The 25,056-nt window shown below is 38.1% G+C and overlaps 1 protein-coding gene across 1 annotated transcript in view; it reads right to left on the reverse strand.

Annotated features, from left to right (window-relative positions):
- The window catches only part of CSMD1 (CUB and Sushi multiple domains 1), a 1,519,798-nt gene that overhangs the window by 716,713 nt on the left and 778,029 nt on the right, over nt 1–25,056 (reverse strand).

Genomic DNA, 25,056 nt, shown 5'->3' on the forward strand with positions numbered 1-25,056 from the left:
CAAAAACCTGTTTATGTTCCATTATACAAATCTAAAATTTGGTACTTTATAAAGTGCGATATTGGGTACATGAGGTGTCATAAATATTCCCACGGGAAGCTAAAGAATCTGATATAAATTCTTCACCTATAAATCATTTCAAACTGCTGTCCTACATATGAGCAGAACTCCATTTTAATATGATAATATCAGTCCCTTTCATTGACAATAGTAAGTTAAGATTCTGCAGAGAAACGAGACATTGAGACTCCAGATCGTTTAATTCCATTGATTCAAAAGAAAAAGAACATTGCTTGCAAAGTAGTTGTCTTTAGTTATCATAGTGGTATATGACCATCTACCTGAATCCTTTTTCCAGGTGGAATTTCCTGAGTTTTCATTTCTCCCCACTAGGATACACGCTCCTCTTCAATGGTCTCACGGCAGCAGTGGTTCCTCTTTATAAGACATCACATTTTGAAATTCCATGTATTTTTGTGTGTGACAATTTGAGTCTGTCTCCTCTAATAGGCTGTAAACTCTGCAAAGGGGACAATGCCTGCCTCTACTCGCCATAAGCCCAGGATGGATGATGAGTAAATAATGCTGCTACAGTGGATTGAAGATATCCTTCAAAATAATTAGACACACAACTAAATAGTATACTCTAAGTACAGAAAAGTTAAGGGAAATTACGCAGGGATAAAATTTTGCTAAGCTGAAAATCCTTCCCTGTAGTACATTTAAAAAATGTAAATGATATTTAATTCTAGTATTTATAGTTTAAGGATTTAGAATTATCTAAAAAGCATAATAAAATGTTATAGTAGAACTACAGAATAAAGATAAATTGCTAATATATGTCATGTATATACAAAATATAGATATGGAAGTTCCTTAACAGGTGAAGCTCTGAATTATCTTTTTTCTAAGGCTAAAGAACAGATAAAAAAGTAAAATATTATTTTCAATATCAAAACAAGTTTTATAACTGCTAACATCTCTAATGGAAATGGCTTATGCTAAAATTTCTTGTTATAGGTAAAATAAAGTGACAAATGAATTCTGTATGAATTGATAACTGAAAATGTCATATATTCCCTTGGAGAATATATGTAATTGGTAAGATATTAAACAGTGATTCATTTATTCCTCATTCTGCGTAGTGGAGTTAATCTATTATTATAGTATAACTCACACTGTGTTAGGCAAATTGCCTCGATTTGTGATACATCTGCGAGCACTGGGTTCATTTTGCGGATATAAAATTGTCAGTGCAGGAGTGGTTTGCATGTCCTTGGGTTTGCTATACCTTCCAGAGGGTTTCCTGCTGGGCCAGGTTTCTGGGGAGGTTCTGATGAGCCATGTGGACCTTAGATTCTTTCCACCGCCAAGAAGCAAGAAGGTTCTTCTTGGACAATCAGAAAGGAATTACCCAGTTCATATCTGCTGTAGATTATATATGTAAAATTGGATTTTTTTCCCAATGTATTGGTACTTTATATAGTCTGAGAAAATAAATAAATATTCTTTCACTCTAAAATTCTACAATATATAATGGTTTCTTCCTCTGAGGGGGTGGAGGGGGGCTATTTTAATTCTAGTACTATTACAGAGAGATAAACAGAGACTTTCTTTGGTTTGTTGAAGATTGTAATTTTAATAGTGGCAAAATGTAATGTTTTTGAATTAATATTAGAAATATAAGTATATATGAGTGGAATCAGAAGAAACCCCCCCAAAATAAATAGCTAAAAAAAAATGCTTATCAAACATTTCATGGCAACCTGTTCCCTACATCACTAATGAGGCTTTGTTCAGCCTGCTCTAGACAACGCAGTTGGCCATACTTGGGCCACTACCCACTTCTGGCTCTCCAGGCTCCACCCACCCTGCAAACGGACTCACATCTCACATCTGTGTTCAGCCACGGCGGAGGAGGCACTACCGCACACAACGTGCCGTGCCTTTGTTTCACCTGCTAACTCAAGATGGGCCACTCGGTTCTCATCTTCTCTGCCAGTGTCTTAGCAGAGTTTGAAGACTTACTGCAATGTCAGCTATCCAATTCGAACTACAAGATGAGTAAGATATATGTGTGTGTAAAACATTTTAGCTCCATTCAGCGAAAAATCTGACAAATGAATGACAGTTTCTCCTAAATGACAACATCCCACTGGAGAGCCAAGCCCAGCTAACAGTAAGATAAACTGCAGCTCACGATGGTTCTGTACTATGCGGTATGTAGCACTTACTCTCAAGACAAATCGGTCTGATCAGATGTGCATTTAAAGCCGCCACTTCATTTTAATGTTGAGTACAATGGAGTCAAGAAAGCTAAATGACGTGTCCAGGTGCATACAGTGGGCAATAACTGGTACCCAGAAAAATGTCTGGAATCCAGACCAGAGCTCTGCAGTTCATACACTTACTCCTATTCTCTGCTGATACCTCCCAGTGCAAAATCCTATTTAGCACCCCTATATATCTACTATAATTTATATCTTTTCATCAGAATTACCTTTTAGTGGTTCCTGAGTCTTAACGGGAAGAAATAGCTAAGTTAATTAATTCTGGTAGCCCATACTGATTATTCTTAAACGTACACACTGGGCCTGGACCTCCTATGGGCAGTTTGCATTCACAGTCTGACTTTCTCACCATCACATCAAAGTCACCCTCGTCAAAACAAAACAAAGGTCTCCACTTAAATCACTTCTGTGCTTGTCACATGCCTCCCTGATGGTTGGGCAGCTGATCATTCAGGGAGAACAGATTCACCTGGTGACACAATGAAAGCATATTTGGTCCTGGCGTTTTTTCATTTTCTAACTCACAACATTTAACTCCTGCTTCTTGCCAGTCTCTAATTCGTTCTTTACACTCTGTTCCCGATGCCGTCACCCTACAATAAACGTGTTTTAGCTCACTGCAAAAACTGTCCTGTGTTCCATGAGAATTTTCAGATACATAAACCAAATTGAGCCTACATATGGCTCCTGTCCATTTCTGATTTGTAATTGACTCCGAACATAGCAGTGCCCTTGCAGAAGACCTTGTCATCGTCATAAAATCTTTTACATAGCCACTGCCACCCTGCATGTGTGTCCCCAGGCTCTCTGATTCCTCTTTCATCTCTCAGTTGGAAAAAAATAGTGCTATTTCAAGAAATGCAATCCACCAGTAGGGAGTAGGAAAAAATATGTTTGTAGAAATGCCTACATACCAAAGAGAGAAATCTTCAAATAATTTACATGGAAAATGCTATAATGACTTTAAAATCAGCTTACACATTTCCAATGTTAATTCAGTTTAATATTTTCAACTCTCAGGTGCATTTTTACTTCATTTTTTTAATTTTCTTCTTATACACTTCAATATATTACATAATTTAACTGTGAATTGGCAATTCAGATCTAACTTTGCTATAATGATGAGTTTGATACAAAATTTTTAACACAAAATCTTAGGTGTGAAGGGTGTTTTTTTAAGTTTTTCTATATTTCACATGTGTTTCTAATTATACTTCTGAGAAATAAGTTGCAACACTTCTTGCTTATAGATATTATTTTTAAAAAAATGACTCATACTTGCTAGATTGCTTTGGAGCAATACAAATATTTAAATTTCAGTAAGTTGAAAACCTCATTATCTTCACTTGACTTTCTCCCAGAATGTCATATAAGCAGTATCATTATGGCATGCATCTAATTTCTCGTGGTCAGATCGTTCAGGAGGAGGACGAACACCCTCCATTTCCAGGGTCAGTTCAAACACTGTGGATTTTGAGGCAATTTATATTCAGATTTTAGAAAAGAGAGAAAGGGAAAGTGTTAATTGAATATAAGCTTAGGTTTTAGTCTATAGAAACATGTTCACTTTTTGGTGAGAAACAACCAAATGCACAGATATAGCCCGTGGGGAGTGAAGTATAGGAGTTTATTAAGTACTGCCCCATAAGCAGATAAACAAAGAGAACAGGTATTGCCTGCATCACTTGGACTAAAATATATTTTCCATAATTTATGTAATCAAGCATTCTATTCAGTTTTGTGATGCCTATTTTAACTCTGGCTGAAAACAGAATATAGAACACCATCAAGCAGTTCCTTTCTTCTGAGTTCTTTGAGTGTAACGACAGGCAAATTATTACTGTGGTTATCTAAACAATGAAGCCATCTGCATGTCTGATGCCAAAACATTGAAGATATTTATTGATGTATTTCACTTTATATTAAATACACTTTATAGGGAAAGCATGAAATATTTCTTCATTGGGAATTAGCTAAATTGAAACACAGAGACAATTGCCCCAGCTCTCTTGTGGGTTCACATTAGTTTATTCCTATAATAACCTTACTTGCTTTCCCCAGTATTAGTAGCCCAGTGAATATCCTTGCAATGATGAAACATAGCTAATGCAATTCATAAGCCATGTTCTCTTTCCATCAGCTCAGTAGCAGGCAACACCTCCACGAGGGCAAGTGGTAACTGTGGACAACACAGAGTTTGAACTACCATCTTAGTACCACCCTCATAGCCTTGGGCACAAGGGCCACCTTTCACTGCTCCTACATCTTTGCCAAGTGTCTCCTTATAGAGTTTTGTAGAATAATCAAAATCATTTAAAGATTAAGAAAATGGAGTTTGGACATTTGTGGTTTTATCGGATATCAAAAGACCTTTCAGGGGCCAGGCTAGGAACCCGCCACTAGTCTAACCTCGTTTTGTGTCTCCGTGTTTCTTTTCCTAGATTCTCTCATGTACACACCCCCATGGGCATATTGCTCAGTCTGTTGTTCCCAAACAAGCCATGGGTGTTTATAAAGCTCTGCCCTGGTCCATTCTGGTTCTTCAGTAGTGATGGTTGCCTCTTCTTTAACACACATAATCACGGTTCACTTTTAAACAACTGCTCCTATGTGACAGGTGTTGTCCTCCATGGTTAGAGCACACACAGAGTAAGAAGTGACCCTGCCTTTGAGTACTTCACAAGACAAAGATGAAGAGGAATCTAAACAAACAAGCGTCAGAGTTCGACATCTTGAATGTCTACAATGTATCAGAGTCATCGTGCCAGTACCTATATTACCGGCCCTGTACACACAATCAGTAAGGTTTTACTACGACCCCTATTTTATAAGGAAAGGCCCTGAAGTACAGAGAGGTTAGGGGACGTTTAGTAACGTCATGTGGAAAGGGAGCACATGACCTCAACTTCAAATCACTGTCTGCTGTTTCCACGTAAGGATGTTATTTAAAAGAAATGCAAAGGACTTATCATGAATTCCAAATGCATTTGGGTAAAGTAGCTTAGGGGAGGAACTAACCAATTATTCTTGGGGGTTTTATGGCAGCTTCCAAGGGAAGATGATATTTAAATAGAAAGTTGAGGAAGAAATAGGCATGTACAAGGAAGAGGAGGGGGAAAGAGCATTTAAGGCAGAGAAAATGGTGTTTGTTCAGAGGAAGGGTTGAGCATGGGTGTTTCCAATGGAATAGCTCATAGATCCAACTTCATCCACATGGAAAAAACAGTGAATGAGTGAGCCAGGAGGAGTTGGTGTCATCGCATGAAGGGTCCTTCATGCCTACAAGTTTGCCCCTTTTCTCATGAGCGCTTCACCATTGTGGGGCTCTAACAGGGAAATCTCATTACATTTCCCTTTTAGTCTTTGTCACAAACTTGCCCCTTCGCCACTCAGCATATACCCTGGTGTCTCTGTAGTTATTCAGTATCTCTATTATCCACGTGCTGTGTGGCTTATTTCATTTTACTTCTTTATCAGCATCAGATATTTTGTTGTTTAACTGCTTGATTATTTCACAAGCAGCTTGAAGGCTAAACCGATACCTTACTTTTTACAAACGTTAAATACTTTGTATTCTGCAAATGGCTGGCCGCTTTTGTGCTCCCGGGATAGATTATTTCTGTTTTGATATAGTCATAGAGGAGCTTGGTGTAGGAAATAGCTCTGACTGATCTTGAATGAGGTTGAGTTCAGCTCATTCCAATAAATGATTATTGATCACTCTTTGTCCTGTGAGAACCAAAGTTCACCAGCAGTTGCTTGAGTTAAAAGAAGGGAGCACATATTGGAAGTTTTTCACTCCAAAATTTAAATAATATCCAAGACGGTTAATTATTCAGTGACTGTCTAGATGTTGCTTGCTTTCATGGAGTAGAAAGAACAATGTCTTCAAAGTTAGAGACCCTAAGCTCAGGCTCCAGCTATATTTGTCTGTTGCAGGTCCATGGTAGAATCACAACTGTGGGGAGTTTCAGGTTCACTGTGGTAGAAAGAGAATAAGAAAACTGACATATAAAACTTCTGCCATAACAGTGAACATGTACGTTTTTGTTTGCGGCCTGCCTTTCCTGCAGTCAGATGAATTTCTGCTGCCTTCTGACTCCCCACTTGGCGGCTACTATAAAACCAGATACCCAGGTCTATTGTTCAAAATGGCAAAAAGTTATTGAATTTTTAATATAGTAAATCACTGGCATTATTTAAAATAAAAGTAAAGTTTTTTTTATTCAAATGCATTTCTTGTATTATAAGAATGTTGAAATTGTTTTGCCGAAAAGTTAGTCCCCATAAAGTGACGCAAAAGGAATATTACAGTAATCATCTTCCCCCTCCCTCCGAGCCTGCCCTGGTTAGGCAACTGACAATTGGACAATGCTCACTAGATTAGGGTAGAGCACAATTTGAGTTGTAAAATAGGCTCCTGATTCTTATTTATTTTACCTTTTAAATTATATGACCCTATCAATCCTGACTCCTACTGAAAAGTGACTGAATTTTGGACAGTGTTTTTATTTGTTAAGCAGGGTTTAGAATAATGTGATGAGAGAGGTCAACCGTAGCATGTTATATAAGTTAAAGAGAATTTGATTTATGAAGTCTTGACAAAGTATTTCTTTCCCATCAGCATTTGTTTCCCCAAAACACTCCTGTGAAAATTCAGACATCATAAGAGAATTATTATTCATAGGATTATATGCATATTGTCCCTTTACCTGTTTTTGCACTTGGCAATAGTCTTTCCATGCACAATTTACAGAGATAAATACAAGGTATGCCGATTTGCTAAGAGAACAGAAGTACGAAAAATAGAACTATAAAGACTTGGATGCTCCTGGGAGGAGGGGTTGGCAAAGGGCTGTGAGGAACATCCTGGGGGTGGTGACAATAGTGATGAATGAAGTTGTAGCAGTGTGCACAGCCTTGAAACTCACAGATCTCGTGTGCACATCCTGGCTCCACAACTCACCACTTAAATGACCTTTGCAAACTGCCTAGATGCTCTGTGTAGCATTGTATATATTATTCACAATAACCAGTGAAGTAAGTATAACTATTATAACGAAGGCAAAGTTTTTAATATTTAAATGTCTTGCTCATGCGGGAATAGCTAGTTAGGACACAGTGACAATTTATCGGCTCCGAACCCTACATGATGTGGGCCGCCTGATTCAGAAGCTGAGATTCTCACTATCATTGCACTGAAACATTTTTAGTGAATATGTATCGATGAATTCTGACTTTTCGGATACAAGAGGCCAAACTTCGATTTGCATCTTTAACAGGTGAGCTAGGTTTATAGCATAACACACAAAACACTAGGAAAACTGAAATGCAAGGGATAGACATTCATTTTATAATGTGAAACACAACACATCTTGCACGCGATTTCTTTTTCCCGCTGCTTCTGAACTTCCAGGCGAATCTTTCACAGAACGAGTCCGGCTCCGCACGCGCAGGAGCACACCCTCCCTGGTGAGGGCCACGTGACCCTACTGGTTACACACACTCTCCTGCTGGAGAGCTTTTGGGGCACACCTGTCTGAGACAGCTAAACTGCTTATAAAAATAGTAAAAATGAGATGAAATAAATCAGGCAGGGGCAATCCTCAATCCGCCCACAGTTCTACGACAGAGAACAAGAGAAGGGTTTATGTTCCTGGGTAATCGCAGCAGCTGTTTACTGCAACGCAGGCTTTTCATCCACCAAAGAGCTCATCCAGGTGAAGGGGAGCATCTCCCAGAGAGGCCGGCAGCGTGCATTCGTTATTCACCAGGCCAGGCGAAGCAGCTGTGGGGTCAGGGAGGCAACGGAGAGAATGCTAGAGGATGTCTTGTGTTCGCCTCTGCGAGGCTAGCAATAATACATTCTGCCCGTTAATGTGTGCTACTTCAGCTTCTCCACGAGAGCGTTTCTGGACCCTGCATCAGGACGATTTGCAGCAGGTGCAAAACAATGTTTTCAGTGTGGTGGATCTGCGGCTCCTAAATGAAAACCATGGCCGTCTATGAAACAATTTGTTCTTTCCTTTCTGAATTAATAATTTGGGAACACTGCTCACCTTCTGTTTATTTGTTCAAAAAATTTATTTTTAAAGTCTGACAATTGGCACCATCCAGAATGGAATCATTGACTATTTAAGTGTGTTCTCTGCAAAAACACTTCCAAATTTTCGAATCCAGAAACGTGGGAAAATGCCAGAGATATTTCATGTGACAATTAAGTACAATTTATAACTTTTACAGATAGATGCTTTGTTTATTATGTCCCGGGTGCCCAATTATATTCATTCATATCTGAAAAGACATTGACAAAGGAATACAAGATAAAATAATGATAGCTATTTTATGAAATGGATGTATCCCCATCCCAATGGGAACATCTTCCCACTAGTTTAGGAAATCTTTTAAATATACTAACTTATATTCATTCAGCATTTTAAAATCCCTCTCTCTGTTTATTTGGCTGTGGTGTAAAGTATATTCAGATGAAAGTGTCTGAAATCTGAGCCTTGAATTCTAGTGCTACTACTTATTAATTGCCAAGTATCTTAAGCTCTCTGAATTTTAAATATCTTATCTGTGAAAGAAGATAATGATAAAAACTGCCCTGTTTTAATACACAGGTTTCTCAGGAATATACAATTTCATTTGTAAAGCATGATGCACTATACTCATGTACAATGTCATAATTGTGTTCCTTCCTGGAGTGTAGGAGCTAACTTTTATCAGTTTTATTGGGACAGTTTTAGACAGTCTACCATACAAGGGGTGACAGAATCATCGAAAATAGACATCTCCTATGTGAGACTGTGCTTTCGTTTCTGCTGTAGGAGAGAAAAATCGTGCCTTATTTTAATATAAAATGCATAACATTAAGCTAGGATGCAGTATACATCTAAAAAGTAGGATGTGTATTGCATCCTTCTAAGTATTTGTTAAGACAAATAGACAAAAATTCAGTAAAGACATTGCTAGGGTTTGCATGTTTATGTCCCTTCAAAATTCACGTTGGCACCTAAGGCCCAGTGTGGTGGTATTAACAGGTGGGGCCTTTGGGAGCTAATTAAGCCAGGAAGGCTCCCTCCTCATGGATGAGATTGATGCCTTTACAAAAGAGGCTTCACACAACATCCGTCCGTTCTCCCTCCACGCCTTCTGCTACCTGAGGACGCAGTGTTTGCCCCCTGCAGAGACAGTAAGATGCCATCTTGGAAGCAGAGACTAGGCCCTCTCCAGGCACCAAACCTGCTGGTATCTCAATCGTGGACTTCCCAGCCTCCAAAATTGTGAGAAATAAATTTCCATTATTTATAATTACCCAGTCTGTGGTATTTTACTATAGTAGCAGGAAGGGACCAAGACGGACATTATAGCAGCCTGTCTTCAAGATATCTCTGAGAATTTTTGTCTCCCAGCATGTAGGCCTCCTGGGGGTCCCCTCCCATGCCAGACAGGTTGGATCTGGTTCGACAAAGGGTCATTGTGGGAATGACGGACTGTGATTTCTGGATATGGATCATAAAATAATTTATAGCTTCCTTCTTGCTCTCTTGTATCACCCCCTCTGGAGAGTCCAGCTATGCTGTCATGAGGACGCTACGGGGAGGTCCCCAGCACGAGGAAGTGAGGCCTCCTCGTAACAGCCAGAAAGGAGCGGACGCTTCCTGTCAATGGCCGCAGGAGACAAGTGGGCCATCGGGACGCAGGTCCTGCTACCCTATGTCAAGAAGATGCGGCTCTAACTCATGACTTCAGTGCAACCTCATCCCAACCCTGAGCCACGGCCAGCAGGCCAAGCCACTCCTGAGCTCAGAACTCACAGCAACTGTGTGAGAGGATTAGTGTTCACTGCTGCCTCCAGCTGCTCAGCTGTTATGCAACAATAGACAACCAATACTGACATAAAAAGTTCTGAACAATGCTATGCACATATTGACCTAAATGACACTATATTCAACAGCTGCAGAATACACACTCTTTTCAAGGACAAACGGGGATATTCACTAAAAGAGACAACAAGCTAGGCCATGAAACGACTTTCAAGAAAATTCGGAAGACTTACATTCTAAAGCGTATGTTCTCTGACCACAACTAGGAATCAAGAACCATAGAATATTTAGAAAGAACTCAAGTATTTGGAAACCAAACAGAACACTGTTAAACACACAGTGGATTAAAGAGACTATTACAAGTAAAGCAAAAAAAAAATTTAAACTGAATGATTATAAAATTAAAATACAGGAAAATTTGTGGGATTCAGTTAAAGCAGTTCTTATGTGGGAGTACATAGCTTTAAATGATTATATTCTAAAAAAAGACATAAAATCAATTATTTAAGATTCTGTCTCAGAAAGTTAATAAAAAAGATAAAATTAAACCAAAAACAAGGAGATGGAAGAAAAAATAAAAATATGTTTAGAAATAAAATTTTAAAAGGCAAATAAGTAGAGAAAATTCTCAAAGCCAAAAAAAAATTTCTTTGGGAAAATCAAATGATAACTTGATCTTCAAATTTGAAAAATTAAAAATATTAGCTAGACTGATAAAAAAAGCGATACACATTAAATTATTAGGAACAAAAGAGAAACTATATGTAAGATACTACAGATATTAAGAAGTATGTAAGAAATACTGTGAATAAATGTTTACCAAGGAGTATGACAGCTAAGATGAATGAACACAATCTTAGAAAATTACAACATATTAAAACTGATATAAGATGAAATAGAATATCTGAGTAAATCGATATCTATGAGAGAAATTGGATGTTTGCTATTTAAAACCTTCTAAAATTAAAATAATAAGCCCACATGGTGTCAATGGCAAATTCTTTCAAACATTTAAGAACACAAAAACACCAATATTTTCCGAAATCTCACAGAAAATAGAGGCAGGGTAAAGATTTCCCTACTAGTTTTATGAAGCTAACATAACTTTGATAACAAACCTGTCAGAAATGTAACAAAAAATAAAATAAAAATAAAAAAACAAAACCCCAGATTATAAAGCACTATCCATTATGAACATAAAAGCAAAATATACTCCTTTAAAATTAGCAAATAAAATGCTTCAATATTAAAAAAATGATTACAGGATTTGTCTTTGAAAAGGTAGAACTGTATGTTTTGTTTTTACATATATCTCCATTATTTTTTATAAGCGCAAAAGTAAAAGGCAAAACAGAGAGGATTTGAAGAATTTGTTGGGTTTTTTCCCCTAACTCTTTGGTTAGTTTTACAGTGTAGAGCAGCAATCCCTGACTACAAAAGTAAATGAAAGTAAAAAGGCCAACAACTAGAAAATCTTAAACTTTTATGGGAATCTTAAACAGATAACAAATATATTGGGTGTGTTAAAAAAAGAAAAAAATACTAAAACCGTAGATAGAATCAATAATTTCAATATAGATTTTTGAGTTCCTAAATCAACCAAATTTTCACCTCTACTCTTTACATGATTTTTTGGTTCATCATCTTAAAATAGCTTCCAGTGAGCCTATAAAATGTTATTCCTATCTATTCTTCTTACTTTCTCAAGAGGAGGGAGGACTTGTAAGATGTTGAGGAAACCAGTTCCTCAAGAAACCTTGGAGGGAGAGATAAAGTAAAAATTAGCCTACAAAGGTTTGCCAAGCCCCCTCGAAAGTCATAAAATTAGCAAGACCGGCAGCGACAGCACTAGTAACGGTAGCCTCAACTAACAACAACAACAGCAGTGAGAGCAGTAGTAACAGTAGCCTCAATTACCAACAACAACAGCAGTGAGAGCAGTAGTAACAGTAGCCTCAATTAACAATAGTTGCCAAAGCAGCCCACCTGCCCTCTTCTTCCCCAAGTGTGTGGCTTTAGTGTAGCTTTTCTATTCAAGTCCTGCTGAGCAAGAATTCCACTCCCCAAGACAGCTTTGTTATATCTCAAAGAAGAAGAACAAAACATGATCTAACACAAATTTAGTAATTATAATAAAAGTACAACTTGCTAAAGTCAGGAAAGAACCTGCAGAGGCAAGATGGTCCACATAACCGCAGCAGGAACATGATAGGGAACTTAGATTTTTCCTTCAGGAAACCATCCACAAAATGCTAAATCTCACAAGCAGTATGTTGAAGATTGAAGTGAAAGTGTTTACAAACCAGGAAACGATGGTCCAACCAGTCAAGAACGCTGAGGTTGAGATGTCCCCTGCCCTGAGGCTTCACCATCACAGACTCCACTGAGAGGCGGCAGCTAGTGGCAAGTGGCAGGGGTGTCCAGCAACCTTAGCCTCGCTGGAAGCGACCCATCTGCTCAGTGCAAGGAACCTGGCAGAGCCGCTGCCCCAGTAACCCGTGTGTAGAGAGAAACTCCTTATCTAGCTAGGAATTTTAATGATGCTTCTGGGAATATGGGAAACTGAATGGACTCACATCTGGAAAAAATAAAAAGCTAAATTGAAGAGGCTCCAAGGAACTGTTCTTTTATATTTTGACAATTTTGATTACTTAATAAATGATTTTAAATTGCTGAATTCATGTTTGCTAATAGTGTAAAACCCCTTGGATACTCCAGTTCTTTCTAATATAATTTTTGTCCAATTCTTTCTTTGTAGCCTTAATAAGCTAGATAAGCCTAAGGGAAAAAAATGAAAGAAACAAACTATGCATGCATGCAACAATCTGTATGAATCGCAAGGGAATTGCGCTGAGAGAGAAAACCCAACCTGAAGTTTACATACTATATAATTCCAGAGTAACATTTCAGTATAATCCCACAATGTTAATATAACATTATGGAAATGATAAAATTATAGACGTGGAGAATGGATTTGTGGTTTCCTGGAGTTAAAGGGGTATGAAGAGGAGTGGCATGAAGATTTGTATAAAATAGCAACATGAGTCATCCTTGCAGTGGCAGAAATGTCCTGTATCCTCAGCGTGTCCGGGTGAGCACCCTGGCTGTACTATTGTGCTCAAGCTTTGCAAGATGTTACCACTGGGTAAGGATGCTGGGGACTCTATTTTTTCTTACAACTGCATGTGAATCTATAATCATCTCAAGATAAAAACTTTAATTAAAAAAAAAACAAGGACTAATAAAGCTACTGTCCAATATTCAACAAAAAACAGGAGCAAACATGCATTGCAAATGTGTTAATAAATGCATTTGTTTTCCATACTTAATTGAACTTTTTTCCCCTAATAGTTATCCTGTGAGGTAGGTGCTATTGTTATATTTAAGTTGTAGATTTTAAAAATGCCCATAAAAAGTTAGGTAATTTACCCAAATAATAAAACCTTAGTGTTGCAAAGTATTGCACAATCTCTGGTACATCTTTGTGAACAGATGTTATAAGAAAAACCCCCTGGAGGGTGTGACTTGCTCGAGGTAACAAAAACAGTCATAAAGCAGGGTTTCATTGTCTCTTTTATTAAGGCATGATGTTCTAAGGCTTAAACCTAAAGTTTGAAAGCAAAATAAAATTTCAATGTAAGCACACCTCTCAATTGCTTTAGAAATCATCTTTTCTCAGAATACTACCGTTGCTACACTCCAATTTCTTCTAACTGTACCTTATCATGGGATTCAAACTCATTACCAACCTGACTGATCACCTCCAAATTTGTCAAGCTCTTAAAATATGTCTCTCAGTGTCCACCTTGAGTCGAGCATGATACACATTCTAGGCTTTTCTTAACACACCAAGAGATTGCCTTCTTTTTCATTCATTCATCGAGTATTTACCAAACACCCAAAAGCCTAAAGCAACCTGAACTTCCTCACGTACCCAGGCAGTGAGATCACACTGTCAAGGATTATTGTTTGTGGTCAATTAATTCCTACAACTTTTTTCAAACTTGGGCAACAAATTTTCTAATCAAAAATCAAAACTTTGTGTGCATCCTTGCCAAAGTTCATCATATTTCTGATAGCATAAGAGAGTAAAATGAAAGCAAACGTTGGCAGCAATCAGACTTGGGGTTGAAGCTTTGTAAAACCCGCTGATCGTCAGAGAAAGTAGAAACCACCCAGGGGTGGTCCCTTTTCCTCCTGACCACCTACGTCCGAACCTACTATTACTCTCCTCTCTGCTGTGAAAAAGTCAGGTGTGGCTTTCTCTGCTATAGTTTCTGTACCTATATGCTGGATTGCATTTTCTTTCTCTTTTTCTGTCTCTTTCTCATTCTCAAAATTTCCTTCCCCTGTGGGCTCATATTTTCACTCTTTCTCACTTTCTACCACGTCTGCCCTGACCCTCTGCCCCCAGCACGGGTGTCCACTCGTTCTTCCTCTCACAGTCCCCACCTGACATCCTGCCCGTCTCAACTGTACCCTTTCATCTGCTTCTGCATTCTCTTTCACTCTCTGCCTATATTCTCTGATAGTCCCTCATCTTTATTTTAATATTTTCTTCCTTTTTCTCATATTTTCTCTACACTCTCCTTTATTTTCTCTCTTTCTCCCTCTATCTCCCTACCCCCATCCTCTCCCTGCGTTGATCATCCATCTTCTTCCTTACCTCTATTTTCAATGCATTTTGCAGCCAACAAGCAAAATTAATCTCTCCAATCTTAAAAGTCAACATTATTCTGTGACGCCATGCACCCCACACCCACTGCAGTAATCCTCTCCTGCCCTTCCCAGCCACGCACGTCGGGAGTGACACCCAGACTGGGTATCTGCATGATGTCGCCTCCAGCTCACCCCTCCATTCATTGCAATCGACTCCCCAACCCCACCTCCACGAGGACAGCTCTCACCGAGGTGAGCTCCCACCCGCATTTCACCTAAGGGCGTCAGCGCTCACCCTCCGAGATCCCAGCATCGCGGCCTGCGGTGTGTGGACTCCTACCTCCCCGTGGAATCACCATCCTCCTGGCTTCCATGACACCACCCTCTTCCGCCCACTGTCTGGCCCCCTCAGATTCACCCTTATATGCACTTAGAACTCGTTTTTCCTGAGGTCTTTCCTGAATTCCACAAGGGGGTCCTGCCTCCCGGCACATACCAACCCTCTCGCTGAGCTCAAACCTGGTTCTTGTTGAGAGTAAAGATTTCCTGGTCTTGCCACCAGAGCTTCTGATTAAGCAGTACTAGGTCGGAGCCAGGAAGTGACGTTGCAGTGCAGAGGGTCACCCCTTGAGGAAGCACAGCTGGGCACAACGCTCCCCGCTCTATGGTGACAATCTGTTTGGCCACCTGCCTTTTCTATTACCTACAAATTCCATGAGGACATAGGTCGTGTGTGTCTTGCTCAGCACATTTTCTCCAGGAATCGCTGGGGTGCTGCCAAATCATAGATGTTTCTCAGTTCATTGAATAGAAAAAAGGAAGACAGTGTGGTATGGGGGGCAGTATGGGCTTTTAGGGGGAAGCTTTTTCAGCGCTGCCGTGAGAAGGAAATGAATAAGTGGCAAAGAGTTTGCATTTGCTATCATTTTCCATCCACTTCTGCGTCTCCTTCACTTCAATGTTTTACAAAACAATTGCAAACCATAGAAATCTGTGATACATTTCAGATATTCAAGCCCTATAGCACTCTGATTTTATACAGTTTGAATGCTGACTCATTATTTAGTTATTGTATCTGCCCTCTCAATGGTTAAGCAGGGATAAAACTTACTGCACGTGTTATTATGAGGAATGAATGAAATGTTGCCCAATGGGTGTAGTAAGTGGCTAACACACAGGACATGCTCAGTGGAGGAAGCTGCCTCAGATTACCGTAATCATTGTTGGCACAGCATCATCCGTTAGTTTGGGGAGTATTTTTATTAAGGGTGACAATGCCACCCAATCTACTTTTTAAACTCCTTTATTAGAAGAATATTTCATGCATTACTGTTCAATATTTCTGAATTTCAGATAGACCACGTCTATAACACTGACCTACTCTCTCTGAGGAGGAATGACACTATGACATTTGACATTGATTTAAAGTCGAACATGGATATTTTTAAATGAGCTAAGTTTAACTTACATTTGTACATATCCGTTGCTTTGTTTAAATCTGGAACCTCATTATTAATAGAGCTCAAGTATCACAGACTGCTTACTGTTTTGAGTGTAACCTTCACTTTCAATGGAGTTACAAAGTACCTGTTTGCCTTGAAAAATATTTTAGGCTTGTTTTCAAAAGTTATCATGCAAGCTCTGTTGTCAAGCAGCCTGCATTCTAATTAGGGAAACTTAAAGCAACTAGGTAATATTGTTTATGAAGAAAAATATTAAGCATGAGTCATTATCTATTATGCCTTAAAATAAATTACTAAGTGTCAGATTGTCTGCTCTTTCTCCTCTTTAACTAATACCTGGGTCTTGATTGGATGTGTTCAATTTTTTTTAAGGACAAAAATGAGAAGTCTTTGAGATATTAAAAAACATTTAGAAATAACTCAAATTGCCCCATGGAAAATTTTACACACCTCTTCATGCATTGGATTACGTTTCTTTTATAACACAAACTAAGACCTTTAGGAATGTACATTAGAGCTTCCAGTCTGATACACAAATTCCCAGACTCCCAGAAAAAGGTCCTTGAACTTGATGGTTATCATTAGAAATTAGAGTAAAAAGAAAAGTGCATGAATTTCCCCATTTTATCTCTGACAGTTTCTAATATAGTCTTAAACAAATTTTCTTTAAAAATTAAACCAAAAACATATGAAAGAGTGTGGAAAAGATTATAATTTATTGCTATATGTTGGCTAGTTAAAGAACATACACTCTTTAGATAGGAAGATGAAATAGAAATATTAATATCTGGAGAGGACATGCCATGCATAGCACACCATTAATACTATGCTAACAGGTACTATTAATATATTTACTCAGAATAATTTGGAACAATCTTGAGAACAAATCATGAGAATGCAAATTAGAAAAAAGTAAAAAATAAGAATTTAGAATTTAACAAAGTTTACAATCCATTTCTGAGTCAGTAAACATTTTGTTGTAATTGTAATGATTTCACTGTTGAATTTAAAAAGTGTCCAGTGAAAAAATTAATAAATAGAAAAAAATGCACTTCCGAATGTTTATTTTCATTTGACCTACGCTTTGTACTTTTGCTCCGTATTGCAGAAACAGAACACAGGTTTTTAAAAAAGCATTTAATTATATTTTGTAGTGTGGGAAGATGACTATGTTAAAACTGGCACTAAGTACTGCAAACTTGGGCAACCGCTGTTCTCCATTAATAGCTAGCATAGTTGTACTGCGTACGCATCATGCAGAGGAGGAAGAAAGCTATTCCAATGATGAACCCATGGTGAGTGCTCTGAGATTCAGTACTTACTCTCTGGCATTGCTGGATGCTTACAAAGACTGATAAAGGTGTAGACCTCTCTTGGTGGGCTGGTGTGCGCCGATGTATTCTGTATTTAATTTTTGACTTTAACATGCAGTCACAGCATGAGAGGCTTATTCTCAAAGTGAAGTTTTAAGCAATGGAGAAATGACTAATAGAATTTTAGCGAAATGTGACTGTGCATGGTAAGAACTGTACTGGTTTTAAAATATGCACTGTCCCCCATTCTCCAATTAAAGATGCCATCCAGGAAAAGGGATTTATGTAAACTCTGCTAGACATTGCATGCATCTAAAATAAGCTAAGCTACTTTTATATAATAATATTCAGCATATTTCTCAGGGCAAGGGAATATTTTTTTTTCATTGCTCGTCATACTTGGAAGCTTATGAGTGACATATTCTGATTATCCTGGGAGAAAAACTCTTCCCTTAGGAGGCACTGTGTTAATTCTACCAAAGAGGACAATTTCAAAATCCATGACAAATTTGTCGACATTTCTCAACAGTCCAAAGCCATTCTAGAAAAGGGGGGAACACGCAAAAAGTTCATTAATTTGTCCCAACCAACTGAGCATGGCAAATCCGAGGGAGAGCTTTCTTGGCCTCCTCCCGTCATGTTTCCAGGATTCAACAGGGAAACGAGAGATGACACTTCTGCCCACCTGTGGTCACCCTTCTCTCCACACTAACCTCACTGAATTTAGTGTTTTTCACCAGATTATAACATAGAAGAGAGTTAAATCTCATATTTTCACTAATTCTTACTTATCTTTTGTAAAATAATAAACATATAGTCTTTAAGTTTTAGTAAGTATATTGAATAAATGAATAGAAGGATTTTGGAAAATTATTTTAAAGACATGTAATTATCTTTCTTAACACTGCCAATAATTAGCATAACATCTTAAGCCATTATGAGAAGAATGACTTGGGTTTAATAGGTTGTATTAAGTCATTTTTTAAATGTTGAAATATAATTCACTAAATACTTTTTATAGTGAATATTTTTCCTTAATGTGATATTTGAAAATGACAACTTTTTAAACTTCCCTGTTTTCTTTAAAAATAAATTATTTTTCCTTTCATTGTATTATATCATGGGATCTTTTCTTTTTTAATAGACAACTCTTTTAAATTTGTTTTGATCAAAGCAGTTTGCTGGTTGGATAATTATTATAAGTGGACTTTAAATAATTATATCCAGACTTTCCAAAACACCAGTTTTCTCAATACATATTTTTTTTATCCCTTTCTCTCTCTCCCTATCATTCCTCTCTATCTGTGGGGAGTAGCTTGCAGAGAGGGTGGGGTTTGTTCACAGAAAAGACCCTTGGAAATGCTGTGAACAGTTTTGTGACATGTTGGATATTGCATAGTTTGAGCAAGTTCTGTTTTGAATATTTTAATCACATAATTAACTCTAATGCCCTTGTGCTTAAAATCCCCAGTCATAAATTATGCAAGCTGTATTGACTATTTCCAGGTTTATATTAACAAGTAAACAAAAAATTTTAAATTTTACATTATGTAAATATTTAAAGTATAATTTACATACATTTACATAACATTTTGCTAATTAAACTAAAATCACATTTACATGAAAAAATAATTATTTATCCTACACAATTTAAATTAACCAGCTTTTAATTTCCATGAGGTAAATATAAATGTAGAAGGATAATGAAAGTTAAGTTTTATATTTAAGAATTGATATTTAAAAAGCCAAATTAGTTATTTAAAGCCAACAGATGCATACAATTTTTATGCACTCTACTTGAATCTGAATTGAGATATTAAATAGAAGTTACATAGATTTTATGGTAGCTCACGAATCAGAGGAATATAGTGAAATTTTTCATGTTATTAGAGTTTTCTATTTTATAGAAAAAGGTCAAAATGAAAAAAATGGCAGAATATAATGTGAAAAAAAGACATTCTATAAAAAGGACATCTGCTCTAGAATGTTTATAGCAGCACAATTCACAATTGCAAAGAGATGGAAACAACCCAAGGGCCCATCAATATATGAGTGGATTAATAAAATGTGATATATGTATACCGTGGAGTTCTACTCAGCCATAAAAAATGGTGAACTAATACTTCTTGTATTAATCTGGATGGAACTAGAGACCATTCTTCTAAGTGAAGTAACACAAGAACAGAAAAACAAACGCCACATGTATTCACCATTAAACTGGAACTAATCAATCAAGACTTATGTGCACATATGGAAGTAACGTTCATTGGAAATCAAGCAGGTGGGAGGGAGGAGTGATGGGTAAATTCACACGTAAAGGGTATAGTGCACACTATCTGGGTGATGGGGACACTTGACTCAAATGGTACAAAAGCAATTTATGTAACCAAAAAGTTTGTACCCCCATAATATTCTGAAATAAAAAATAAATAGATAAAAGTTCCATTTAAGCCAATTATGATTGATGGGAGAAAGTGAAGGTTTGTAAGAAAAGCAACAGAGTAAACGAGAGCCCCCGTGCTGGGACAGCACAGAAGTAACTGCGTGGACAGAGGAGTGCGCCTTCCTGCTAAAAAGGAGTCTCCTGGCGAGTTAGAAATGCGGCGTTGCACACAGGTGTGGCGGCACGCTCTTTGGAGAAAAACCTGGGTTTGAGCCCAGGCTGCACTGATTGCCACGTTAACCTGGACCAGGTAACGATTTGTGAGTCAGGGGTGATATATCAGGGGTGGTCGTACTGAGAGAGGACACGGATCAACAGCCCACTGCAGCAACCTGGGCCAGTATCGGCTGGGAGCTAGACGTGGAGGGTGACAGGTGGATGGACCCGCCCTGGGGAGGGAGGCCCTGGGGGGAACCAAAGCTGATGTCTGGACCACCTAGGACAAGGACAACAGTGGAGGGTGGAGGAATCACAATTTCAGGATTAAATATCTGCACTTGGAGATATCTGCACTTGGAGATCTGCGAGGCACCCTTCTGGAAACGCTCGTGAAGCACTGTTCTGTGTGAGTGTAGCTCAGAGGAGAGGTGTGTACCCAGGGACACGTATGTGGAAGGAGTCACCATAATTTAGATGCATTTCAAAGCCCAGGAAGGAATGCTGTTTTTCCCAGAGAGAGTGTAGGGTGGAGCCTCTTTCTCCAGCAAGAGTAACGGGACATGTGAGATGCTGATCGGAAACTGCACACTGTGTCCCGGATGAGCAAGGCTGCGGTGTAGAGAAAGTTCATGTAGGGAAATAATGCGAAGAACACTCGGTGATGTGTTTAGAGGCACCTTGTACTGGGTGTTAAAAGACAGACTGAAGAGTGTGCTGTGTGGACGAGGGGAGATATTACAGGTTTGGGACTGAGTTTGGGGAGACAAAGGATAAAGTCTTCACTATTATGGTAATATACAGGTGGGGTGGAAGGGGAGCGCGCATAGGAAGATCTTTAGAAAGTCATGGACATAGTTCAGATTTGAGTTCCCCAGAGCCTGGATTGATGGAATTTCAGAGGAAAGGCAGTGGCGGGGCAGGAGCGGACAGGATGTGAAGACGCCCACAGAAGGGGGTGCAGGTTGACTCACACCAGTTCAGGCACAACTGACTCAGGCCTGTCTTTTGTATTCCCCAAGAGTTTCCTCCTAGGATATGAGAATTTGTGATTTCTCAATACCATTACATATTTGCTGATATAACGTTTGCCACACTTGCTGCCTCCTCCGTTGCCTCGTTGTACATGGCTGATACGGAAAAGCAAAACAAACAAAAATCAACATAGTGCAGCTAGTGCTTAGTTCTCCTTTCCAGTTTGAACATTCTGCATGTTTGTTTGTTGTTTGTTTTATTTTCTGAAATGTGAAGATAAAGAAATGCCCCCATTGGTATCAAAGAAAAGTTGTGTCATTGAAAGTATTGAAAAAAATTAATCTGAGAGAGTCAAAGAAACCCAAAGAACAAAAATAATGTGGATATGTAAAAGTACATGTGTTAAAAGAAGAAAACATTTGCATTAAATAATCAAGGTGGGCCCTTTTTAAATTAAAAGGCAAACTATGATGAGTTGCATCCATATTTTAATTTTTCCAAGCCATGCACTTCTATTTCTCAAAAGAGGAAATCCTTTAATGTAAATTCAACTACAAGTCTTTGTCGGTGTGTTTGTATGCATCTTTGTTTGTGTGTTTTTGCACTGTAGAACATATTTAGAAGTGAAAAAAAGGTTGAAAACCAAGCCAGGGAAGGTAAGAGTAGAAACTTTAAACATACATTCTTGTTTCAAGAATTCAAATTTATGATTGCTATAAAGAAGGCATGACTAAAGAAGGAAAACAAAATATTTCTTAATCAAAAATTGAAGGCTGCAAGAGACAGTAAATGATAATAAAACAATTGGATCGTTCCTCAAATATGTCCACGGTCCTGACTGTCCCAGAAAAGACAAAAGCTGGCTGACTCAGCGATCTTTTTTTCTCTTCAAAATGGAACCATTAAGATGAAACCCTAAATAAAGAAAGCAATTGATTTTCCCTGATAGCTCTTTGGGCTGTGGGAGCAGGCACTTGGGAAGGCCATTATAGCCGAGTCTCCACATTTACCTGCAGAGTGGGTCATCGCAGGAATAGGACAGGCCTGAATGTTCCTGTGGCGTTTCTAGACTTGGCCTAGAGGATGCCTATGGCTCTAGTCCAAACACAGACTGAAAACAGGAAGGAAGAAAGTCAACCAATACAGGGTCCCCCCAAATAGTCACTCATTACTGCACAGTCAATTATCTGAGAAAATGAGAAGAACATTATATGGGTTTTTATCTACAAGTTAGAAGGTAGTTCCAGGTTGCATTCTGATGTTGTCTTATGACCAGTCATCCTTGATATATTTAAAGGACATATATGTCTCACGTAAAGGATTCATGCAAAGCCAATTTGCAGTTCCAAATGTCTCCATTATATCAATTTTATCCATATTTGCAGAGGAAATGCCCCAACACTGAAAATCATTTAGATGCATGAACCAATTGGTCAATCCAAAGTGATGGGCAGAGATGAACGTACTATTTGGCAATTATTGTAAATTTCTATACAATTAATTTAGTGAAATATAATGTGTGGATTTGTATTACATAAAGAAGCAAGGCTGTACCTTCCCCTCTCTGAGCCTTGAGCTGTAATGAGTTGTTCATTCACTTCTACCATGTTTCCCACCGTCTTCCACTACGTAGTATATGCTCAATAAATAATTGCTAATTGAATGACTCGACTATCTCAGAAGAAGATAATTTCCATTTTGTAGTACACAGAACTTGAAATCAAATAACTGAATTATAGTCTCGACTCTATCTTTTAAAGGGGGTGATGCTGGCACACTTACTTATATTTGTCTCAGTTGACTCATTTATAAAATGAGAAAAGGAGTAATGCTTACTTCACACTGTTTGTATAAGAATTAAACATGCCGCACAGGAAAATATGTATAAATAAATGCTAGATAAAACATCTCTTATTAAAAGTAGTTGTAATAATTTGCGCTGATTAAGAAAGGCTTAGAATCCCTCTGAATTACTTGGTGCTTCTGGTGTGGTCAAGTTCAAACCTTGAGATGGAAGTAAGAAGACCACTCAGCGCAATATGATCCTAGTAACATCCAGACTGACTAACTTATTTTGGGGGAGAGCTATCTGAAACAGAGGGACTCAAGGACACCAAAACATTGAAAAGATATTCTCTGTTTGGTACAGAGGATTTTGGCTCTTGGGAGGAAGAAAGAACTTTTAACATAAGGTGAATATTTTAAAAGAAATTCAAAGTAGTTGTCAAATTCTGGGTAAATGTAAACATTAGTCTCAGCATGACTAAGAATTGTGTGGTTAGAGCACGTCTGCCCGGTATGTTGTTTCCTACAACGCACCATTACACGAGTATGCAAATCTGTCCCCATCTGCAAGAGTTCATCATTTGAAAGTTTGAAGGAAAAGGAACATAATTTGAAGGTAAATTTTAACTGCAGTTCAAATGTGGGATGTTCCTTTTTTGACAATTCATAAATCAGATGGAACTGAACTCAGTAAAGAGTGATTCTCGTGTGTCCACATGATTTTTATCCAAGCACATAATGGCCACTTACAGTTCTTGTTAAAGAAAAGATCTTGACAACAAAGGCCCAGTTAAGATTCTTTTTCACTAATCAGACTTTGTATAAAATCCTTATAAATTAGAATAATGTTTTATGGCTTTAGAATAAAGCTAATTTCAAGATAATTCCATATACACACTTTGAATAGACTCTAACTATATTACAATGAATACAATGGGCTTCGGATGCAATGGCATTTCAGAACAAAATGCAAGAAATTCCGTAAAAATTCTTCATAAAGTATCATACCAAGAAATAATACATCTCACGATCCTGTTAATCTTAACCCCCTTTTCTGTAAAATTTAATTTTCCACAAACTGGTTTGTCATTTTTTTCAGTGCCATATTGCATAAAATGTGAGTCATTTATTTCCTACTTTCATGAGTTTATAAGATCAAATGTAATAAAGTGAGCATGCACTTCAAAATCAGAGCGATCTGGGTTAATCTGGACTCCCACTTACGGGCTTTCTGACTCTGGGAAAATTACTTACTTTTCCCAATTCTTGCTTCTTGTTAGTGTAAAATGAGGCACACTAGCCACTGCCTTGGTTAAGGGTGAGGATGGAATGAGATTATATTTAGTGTCTAGCATACTGACGGAATTTGGTGGGCAAATTGTAGTCCCTTCACCATTTCTGCATCTTCTTAGTATATTTACCAAAGGAAATACTTACTGAAGGAACACCTAATGCCTTCCACATTCTAGCATCGTCTTCTCCCACCCTCTCCTTCTACCTTCCCTGTACCTGTCCATCCAGCTACTCTGTGGCCCATACACAGAAGCAGCAAATTCACTATATGCTTTTGCATTTCTGAATGTCGCTTACCCTTGCTAAGCCTCAGTCTCATTAACTGTATAGTGGATTAAAATTTATCTCACAGAATTGCTGAAGGATCAAATCAAAGACTATATAAGGAGAATGGCATCATTCAGAACACAGTAAAACTCAAAATATAGTTTCCATGGTGATGATGGTGATAAGGATGTCCATCATTGTGACAATAGAAAAATGATACTTGAAACTGTCATCCACACTGGGAGATTATTTATTTTTTTTTCCTAACAAACTCTCACACTGCTGCTCTTGGGAGCTGTAGGGGACTGCATAAATAAAGTCATCAAATCTTGCATTTAGAGCATGGGCATTTAGAGCATGGTGCCCCAGAGTGAAAAAGTAAAAACGTGCAAATTGTAAGAGCAAGAGCCTCATAGATTAAAAAAAAAAAAATAGAAAGCCTCTGTTTATAGAAGAAAGTCTGCTCATTAAGTACAGAAAGCTGTATAGCTAAAGTGGAAACACTAAGAGCTCAGAGTGTTTTCTGCAGTTACTCTATCAGCACAATGCTGAAATCTGAACAAGGCACTCTCTGGAAAGTTG

This window comes from Propithecus coquereli, unplaced genomic scaffold (genome assembly GCF_000956105.1).
Source record: "Propithecus coquereli isolate 6110/MARCELLA unplaced genomic scaffold, Pcoq_1.0 Scaffold238, whole genome shotgun sequence".
Lineage (NCBI taxonomy): Eukaryota > Metazoa > Chordata > Mammalia > Primates > Indriidae > Propithecus > Propithecus coquereli.